The sequence below is a fragment of the Vidua chalybeata genome (genome assembly GCF_026979565.1).
Source record: "Vidua chalybeata isolate OUT-0048 chromosome W unlocalized genomic scaffold, bVidCha1 merged haplotype SUPER_W_unloc_17, whole genome shotgun sequence".
Lineage (NCBI taxonomy): Eukaryota > Metazoa > Chordata > Aves > Passeriformes > Viduidae > Vidua > Vidua chalybeata.
In genome coordinates, this window is record NW_026530328.1 from 20,920 (window position 1) to 29,431 (window position 8,512).

The 8,512-nt window shown below is 47.2% G+C and overlaps 1 long non-coding RNA gene across 1 annotated transcript; it reads right to left on the reverse strand.

Annotated features, from left to right (window-relative positions):
• Positions 1-2,294: 2,294 nt before the first annotated feature.
• On the reverse strand, positions 2,295-8,141 carry LOC128782874 (uncharacterized). The gene is made up of 2 exons (XR_008428911.1): positions 8,104-8,141; positions 2,295-2,681 (listed from the first exon to the last, which is right to left on the reverse strand). It is a non-coding gene; the product is annotated as an uncharacterized LOC128782874 (long non-coding RNA).
• Between the last annotated feature and the right edge of the window lie 371 nt (positions 8,142-8,512).

Below are 8,512 nucleotides of genomic sequence, written 5' to 3' on the forward strand. Positions count from 1 at the left end.
TCCTAACAAACAGGCTAGTCCCTTATGCTTTAATTTTTATATTTCCTCCTTTAATATCCCAATTCTTTTGATGAACAAACAAGTTACCACAGTTTATCACAGACTCATCTTGTACCGAGTCGTCTTGTACCAGGGCAGAGGGATATTGTGGTGAATGTGGAGGTAGGGGTGGAGGGGGAGGAGGTATGTAGGTTGGAGGGGTGGAATCGGGTAGGTCTGTATCCTCTTTCAATCTTTTCTTCTTCTCTCTAGTACTCAATACAAACAACTTAGTGCGAGTTTCCCCACTATCTAGAGGGAGGCATACTCGCTTTCCTCTACGTTCAAGGGCTCTTTAGAACTCACATAAATATTTAAAGCCTGACATATCTAATCCTCAAATGAGCCAAACACTGGCCAGTACAAATGGTCCTCTCTTATTTGTTTCCCTCCCCGAACCTCTGTGCAGTCGTACACCATTTTCACCTTGTCCTCTCATTTCATGGAGGGGAAGGCATCCCAATTTTTAATCATTAGTCCTAATAGACTATCTGGAAGAGTTTGGGGAAGCTTTACAGGGTTTCCCCCCACCCATGGGACCAGAGGGCTTGCTTTTCCTCTGTCCCATCTTCCGGAGTGCCTTCACACACACACCTCCACGCTTCCCTCAATTCGTGGCCCAGCCCGTCGCCGGGTGTGCGAAACACACTACTATGAGGTCCACACTCACGTCGTCTCACAGAGACGTCTCACTCATCACACTCCGGGATCCCAACCCCGACCGAGCGGGCCCCATTCCCTCTGAACGGAGCAACCTCAGTAGCCCCGAAGGACCACTGAAAGGTACTTACACAGTCCTGTGTCTTCGCCCGGGACTTCGTGCACAAAGATTAAGGGGTTGCCGGCTATTCCTTGCTTGCCACCGAATTTGGGTTCGTCGGTAAGGGTCCCAGAGGGGAAACTCCTGAGCAGGGCTCGCTGCCAAAGCAGCGAGGGTGCCTCCCCGTGAGGAGCTTCCAACGGATAGCCCTTATCCGAGTCACGGCACCAGATTGCTATAAATAGAGGCGAATAATTTGTTCAGCCTTTCGAGAATCAATCAGAAATTTATTGATTATAGCAAGCGATGACAAGCAAACAGCGCTGGGTGCAGCTGGGGAGTCACCGCTCCGCAAACGGCTCACGCCATTTCCCCCTTCTCAGAGTCTTTTTATACTCTCTTCCTTCCGTGTCTGCTGTATCTCTGGGTGTACTCTGCGCTTGCGCCCTCTGTTGCTAGGGGGTCTTCTTCTACTCTCTGGTGGTCGTTTGAGGAAGGCTCCTCTCTTCTTCCTCTGTGAAAGTCCACGGCCCTGTAATGGTCTTTTCCATATAAGGTTATATGTTATATGCGCCTAAGCTCAAGTCCTGTTATCTACACAAGGTTTCCCCTTTGGATTCCTGTTATTTACACAAGGCTTCCCCTTTGGTTTTCTGTTATCTACACAAGGCTTCCACTTTTTGTCCTGATGAACAAAGAGTCTTTTCTAACTTATCACACTCCGCTTCCCCCAGACTGCCCCGAGCTCTGTCTCACTGAGGCAGAGGCAGCGGGAGCGAACACCGTCTTGGTCCGCAGCAGCGCCACTGCTGCTGGTACCGTGGCTGGGGATGGGGGTGGGGCCGCGATTCAATCCATTGTATCCCGCGGCAGGACGGACACACTGAGAGCGAGGAGCAGCCCCTTGTACTGGGCAGGCATGCGTGGTGCCAAGTTCCCCAAAACCAGGGTGGAATTTTATATTCCCGGGAAAACCTCCCCTGCCCGCGCCCCGCGCGTCCTGCTCCTGTTCGCAGAGCAGGAGAAGCGGGGTCCCGTGAAGCTGTGGCTTGATCCATGGCCGGGGGTGGGGGGGGAGGGCGAAAAGCTGTAGGAATTGCCAGGATTCTTGCAGCCTGGTGGAGGCGTGCACCGAAATGTGATAAGTTAGAAAAGACTCTTTGTTCATCAAGACAGAAAGAAGAAGCCTTGTGTAGATAACAGAGAAACAAAGGAGAAGCCTTGTGTAGATAACAGAAAACCGCCAGACAGAAACTAGCTAGTATGTTGATTACTTAAGCTGGGTGCATATGGAAAAGACCATTGCAGGGCCGTGGACTTTCGCCGGGGAAGAAGAGAGGAGCTTCCCTCGGGCGACCAACAGAGAGTAGAAGACGACCCCCTAGCAACAGAAGGCGCAAGCGCAGAGTACACCCAGAGATACCGCAGCCCCGGAAAAAAAAAAGTATAAAAAGACTGTGGTGTGATAAATTGAGGCAAATAATTTGATTCAGCCTTTTTAAGGTCAATTAGAATTTTATTAATTACAGCAAGCAGTAGCAAGCAAAACAGCGCTGGGTGGGTAGGGGTCTCCAAACCGCCCCTCCTGCAGTGTCCCACACTGCAGTGCCCCACACCCCACTCCCTTATTCAGTTTCTTTTTATAGTTTCTTGGAGGTTTCTTCATTCGTGTCTTTTGCGATAGTGGTGTGCGTAGCTTGAGCATCTCTCTGCGTCGTTTCTGCGTTGTGTCGAGGCAGGTGATCGCTGATTTCACAATCGGCTCCGGACAGTGATGGGCGTACCCGGAGCACTCCTACGTTGTCTAGTCCGGTAGCCGTTGCCTGGTGGTCGCTGATTTCATAATCAGCTCCGGCCATCCCCCGACATCCTTAGCCTGTGTCTGCAAAAAAGCTACAAAAAGCTCCCTATATGGTGATTAATCATACTTTAATTTTTATATTTCCTCCTTTAATATTCCAATTCTTTTGACGAACAAACAAGTTACCACAGTTTATCACAATCCCCCATTTTCTCTTTTACCATTTTGTTCATCAAATCGCTTTGCTGCTTCGTAGGCTAGAAGTAAAGTGTTCAGCATTGTCCTGACTAGAAACACACTAGGACAGAGCAATAGAAAACGAATAATTTGCCAATAAGGGTGGAGTCCTAGCCTTGTTTTTGTTACCTAATATCCTGTTTTCCCCTTTTTGGCTTGCTGCTCCCTTGGTGTTTTGGAGGCACTTAGACTGGTCCTTTGAGGGATCCTAGTACTCGGCTGGCAATAGTTGGAGCATTTCAGCATTGTTCCACTTAGAGGGGGCTTGGCCTTTTCCTCTCTGCCTCGCTCGCCGACTCGGGTGCTTCGAGCCGCGAGGTAAACCATCTTCTCGGCAGCAGCAGTACTCGCCTGAGCGTCCCCTTTTCCGCTCCTGCCTAGCCTTGTACTGTTCCCAGTTCTTATCTTTGACCAGAAGTGGATTGCAAGGAATCCCCTTCAGTTCCTTTAGACAACACCCTTTTATTATCTGAGCAGCAAATGGAGTGGGCTCGTTAGGATGAAAACAAGAATATTTCCCACCACTCAGATCCAAAACTGACCCACCGATTTTCCAATTCTCCTATCCTTAGCACAGTTTCAGTTAGTTTTCGCTGAGTTTTATAGCACTCAGTACAAACCCCAATTGGTGGTCTTCCCCTCTGGCAATGGACCCACCACCGTTCTTGGCAAATTTTACATATAAAGCACACAAAAGGGTAACAATCTCCACAACCTTCCTTATTACAAATCACTATATAGTCTTTAGCTAGTTTGTAATTGTTTCCCTTTGCTTCCCCTTATGGTTGATTTGGATAATGTCCACAGAGTTCATTAGTTTTTCTTAAGAGTCACTTTCAAGTTCCCAGGCTGGCTAGTCACTCTCCACTGGTTATTTGTGGCAACCGGGCCTTTCACTCGGCTGGCGTGAGTCCACCCCTTTTCGGCCGTCCTGACTGCTGTTTCTGTGGTAAGCAAAACAAGAAAAGGACCTTCCCCACATGGAGTTAAGGAATCTTCCTTCCAAGACTTAATAAGTACTTGATCCCCTGGTTTTATCTTATGGATTGTGATATCCAGAGGTGGTCTCTGTGCCAACACTCCTTTCTTCCTCAATTCCTGCCTTCTGCTCATAATTTGGGTAATGTAGAATTTAATATGAGAATCTTTTAGGCAGGGGTGATCTGTGGGGGCTTCCATATCATAAGGCAAGTTCGGGGTTGAGTTCGAATGTTCAATAAGGCAAGAGGTAGGCACTTAACCCATGACATTTTTGTTTCCAGCATTAACTTTGTGAGTTGTTTTTTTTTTTTTTCCATTCATTCTTTCCACCCTCCCCGAGCTCTGTGGATGCCATGGGGTGTGATATTTCCATTGAGTCCCCAAAGCTGTCAGGACATCTTTTGCAATTTTAGAGGTGTAATGGGGTCCCCGGTCTGAGTCTAAACACTCAATTAATCCATACCGGGGGATAATTTGCTCTAATAATACTTTTACCACAGTGTTCGAAGTAGCTCGGGCCATAGGATAAGCTTCCACGTAATGGGTTAAGTGGTCTACCAGTACCAATAGATATTTATACCTCCCCACTTTTGGCAATTCTGTAAAATCTATTTGTATATGTGAAAAGGGTCGTTGTGCCAGTTCCCTTCCGCCCATTGGTCTTTCTCTTAATTGTTGTTTATTTATTCTTTGACAGGTTAAACATTGTTGGGCTACCTGTTTTGCAAGATTATAGACCCCTATACACATATATTTAATTGCAAACTGGTCAACCAGGGCTTGAGTTCTCCAGTGGGTTTTCTCATGAATTGCTTGCAGGACCCTTATTGCCATTCCTTTTGGGAGTACCTCCCGCCCATCCGGTAGTATCCACTTGCCTCCCTCTTTTTCCTTCACCCCCATTTGGTTTAATTTTTGGTTTTCCTGTACCGTGAAGGCTAACACATGGTTAATGGGTCCATGGAACCGGCAATGTTTCTCTTGGGGGTCTTCACAGCATACTGTATTGAATCAATCCCGTATGCATCCCAACAAGCCCAACACGGTTCTTCCTCTAAGTCAGCTCCACAAGTGGAGCAATCTTCCCTTTGTGTGACCCCCCCCCCACTTATATGGTTTTAAATTCATTAGAGCTGCCTTTCTCGCCTCCTGGTCGGCTAAGTTATTTCCCCGTACTGAGTTTCCCATCCCCACTTGATGTCCTTTTACATGAACAATAGCTATTCTTTCCGGACCTCTCAAGGCCTGGAGCACTTTCAGAATTAATTCCCCATGTATCAACCCCTTTCCCTGTGAATTGATAAGTCCCCTTTCTTCCCAGATTTTACCAAATGTATGAACCACCCCATAAGCATATTTTGAATCAGTATAAATGGTCCCAACCTTTCCTCTTAGTAGTTCTAAAGCTCTGAGTACTGCATACAATTCACATGCTTGTGCTGACCAGCTGGGGCTAAGAGGACCAGATTCTATTTTCTTAAAAATCTTCCCATCCACAATACCATACCCAGATTTCCTTTTCCCTTCAAGGACCCGAGAGGATCCATCTACATAATATCGATATCCTTCCTCTAATTCCTCCTCTTTGAGATCTGGTCTTATTTTTGTTTGTTCCTCTATTTGCAAAAGACAATCATGAGTTAGTCCCACAACTGGTTCCCCGTATAGAAACTGGGCTGGATTTTGTAAGCTTGTGGTTTCAATACTTAACCTAGGAGAAGAAATTAGGATGCCTTCATACTTTAGGAGTCTGGCATCTGTTATCCATTTATTCGCTTTTTGTTGTAGTACTCCACGGATGTTATGAGGAGATAGAACCTTCAGTTCACTCCCAAAAGTTATCTTTCCTGTTTCTTCTACCAAAAGGGCAGCAGCCACTATCGATTGCAGACAGGCAGGCCACCCTCGACTAACAGGATCGAGAAGCTTTGAAAGATATGCCACTGGTTTCTTTCCTCCAGCCCATTCCTGGGCTAACACCCCGTATGCCACCCCTTCCTTGACATTAATGAATAAAAAGAGTGGTCTTTTTAGATCCGGGAGGCTGAGAACCGGGGCATTGACCAGTTCAGTTTTTAATGATATTAACCGGGTCTCATCCTCGGAGCTCCATTTTAATAGCCCGTCTGTTAATTTTTCATACAGAAATTTAACTTTCCCACTAAAATTTTCAATCCATTGTCTGCAATACGCAAAAACTCCCAGTAACTGTCGAACCTGCCTTTTAGTTTTTGGAGCTTCCAGGGAAAGTATTCCCTGGACTCTATCAGTATCCAATTTCTTAGTCCCCTGAGTCAGCCAGTGTCCGAGGTACTTAACTTCCTCTTCCACGAATTGTAATTTCGACTTTGAAACTTTGAGTCCCTTAAGGCTTAAATAATTTAGGAGTTTTTATAGTTTCTTCCCTTACTGTTTCTTCTTCTTTCCCTGCAATTAATAAATCATCTACGTATTGTAGAAGCACAGGAGAGGATATAGTTTTACTGTTAGTTCTCCCTTTTTTTTTTGCCTCTATCCCTATCCCCAACTCGACCATCAAATCTCTCCCTAATAGATTATAATCTGCTTCTGGAACTAGTAAAAATGACCCAATTCCTAATTTAAAATCACTTTCTAAAAGTCCATCCTTAATTACAGGTACTCTAAAGGGTTCCCCTTTGTCCCCAGTCACCTGTATTATTTCAGGTGAAACCTTACACCCTTGGGGAAGTGTCTGGACGGTTGATCTCTCCGCCCCTGAGTCCACAAGGAACTCATATTCTTGTTGCTGGGGACCTATTTTTAATTTTACCAGGGGCTCTGTTCTTTCTCTTGTCCCCAGCAGATAGAGCCCCCGAACCCCCTAATCTTCTTTGAACTGTTCCTCATCAGCAATCTTCTGCCGACACTCTCTCCTCATGTGTCCCTTCTTCCCACAATAGAAACAGACAATGCTCTCTCCACCTCTCGACTTCCCCTCAAACCGACTTCTCTGGACATCAGTCTGACCTCTAGACTGACCTCCAGTTCTTCTTTGGGGATTCCGTTGTCCCTCCCTTACTGCTGCCAACATGATTTTAGACTGCTTTTTAAAACTCTCATCTTCTCTCCTGACATACACCTTTTGAGCCTCTCGCAACAACTCATCCAATCCTTTCGCTTGCCATCCTTCTAATTTCTCCAACTTCTTCCGAATGTCTACCCAAGAATTGACTACAAAATGCACCTTCAAAAGTGTCTCCCCCTCTGGGGTATTGGGGTCCACCCCTGAATGCAACTGGAAAGCTTTCTTCAATCTCTCCCACTATCCAAAGAGCTGCATATTCGCTCTCCTCTTGGTTAAAGGGCTCTTTGGAGTTAACATATATATTTAGAGCTTGACAGATCCAATCCTCAAACAACCCAAATACGGGCCAATATAGTTGGTCTCCCCTTATTTGTTTACCTCCCCAAATTTCCATACAATAATGGATCATTTTAATCTTATCTTTCCCTTTTCTAGAAGGAAAGGCATCCCAATACTCTACCATTAAGCCTAGTGGAAGTTTTACTGAGATCCTCCCACACATGGGTTCAGCAGATTTACTTTTTCTCTGACCCATCTTCTAGAGTGCCTTCTCACACTCAACACAAACAATACGACAGTCGCTTCCCCCAATTCGTGGCCCACTCCATCGCCGGATATGGGAAACGCACTACTATGGGGTCCACACTTACTTGGGGAATCTGAGCTGCCAGTTCCCCTCTCACACACACGTTCGCATTCGCTACACTCCAGGACTCCCACCCCTGACCGAGCGACCGAGCAGACCGGACTACTCACGTCTTTCCGGCGCCTCCGTTTCTCGACCGGGGCTTCGCCCTGTGTGTCTTCTTATTCACCTCAATCACCCCGGGACTACACACCCCTAAACGACTCTTAAAGACCCCGTTTCCAGGGTCGAGGCTTTGTCCCTTTCACATGCACTCCGGAGCCCGCTTGTACGGGGCCCACCGTCTTTTTCACACGCACACGCATTCCGGAGCCCTCTTGTACGGGGCCCACTGAAACACATACACTTATACTAAATTAGTAAGCCGAAACTTGGGGAAGTTTCTCCGGGGATCCCCCGCCCCTGGAACTTTGACGCAGTCCACCTCCACGTCTGGGTTAGGCCCGCTTGCTCTCCTCCTAACCCAGGAGCCTCCCCACCGAGGGTAACTCGACGCCGAGGGGGTGCAGCTCTCCCCCTCCTACGTCACCCAACCCTGGAAAAAAGAGGCCCACCACCCACCGGGAAAAAGAGGCCCACCGGGGGCTACTTACGCTTCCTGCGTGTTCACTCTTCCGCGGTTCTTCGTGCACAAAGACTAATGGGGGTACCTTTGCTTGCTACTGAATTTTAGGTTCGTCGGTAAAGGCCCAAGGAGGAAGCCCCCCCTTAGGTCCACCGCAAAAAGGCGGTGGGGCGCCTCACCCTAGTGGGGCCTCCCTCCCGGGTCTCCTTTATCTGAGTCACGGCACCAAATTGTGATAAATTGAGGCGAATAATTTGATTCAGCCTTTTTAAGGTCAATTAGAATTTTATTAATTACAGCAAGCAGTAGCAAGCAAAACAGCGCTGGGTGGGTAGGGGTCTCCAAACCGCCCCTCCTGCAGTGTCCCACACTGCAGTGCCCCACACCCCACTCCCTTATTCAGTTTCTTTTTATAGTTTCTTGGAGGTTTCTTCATT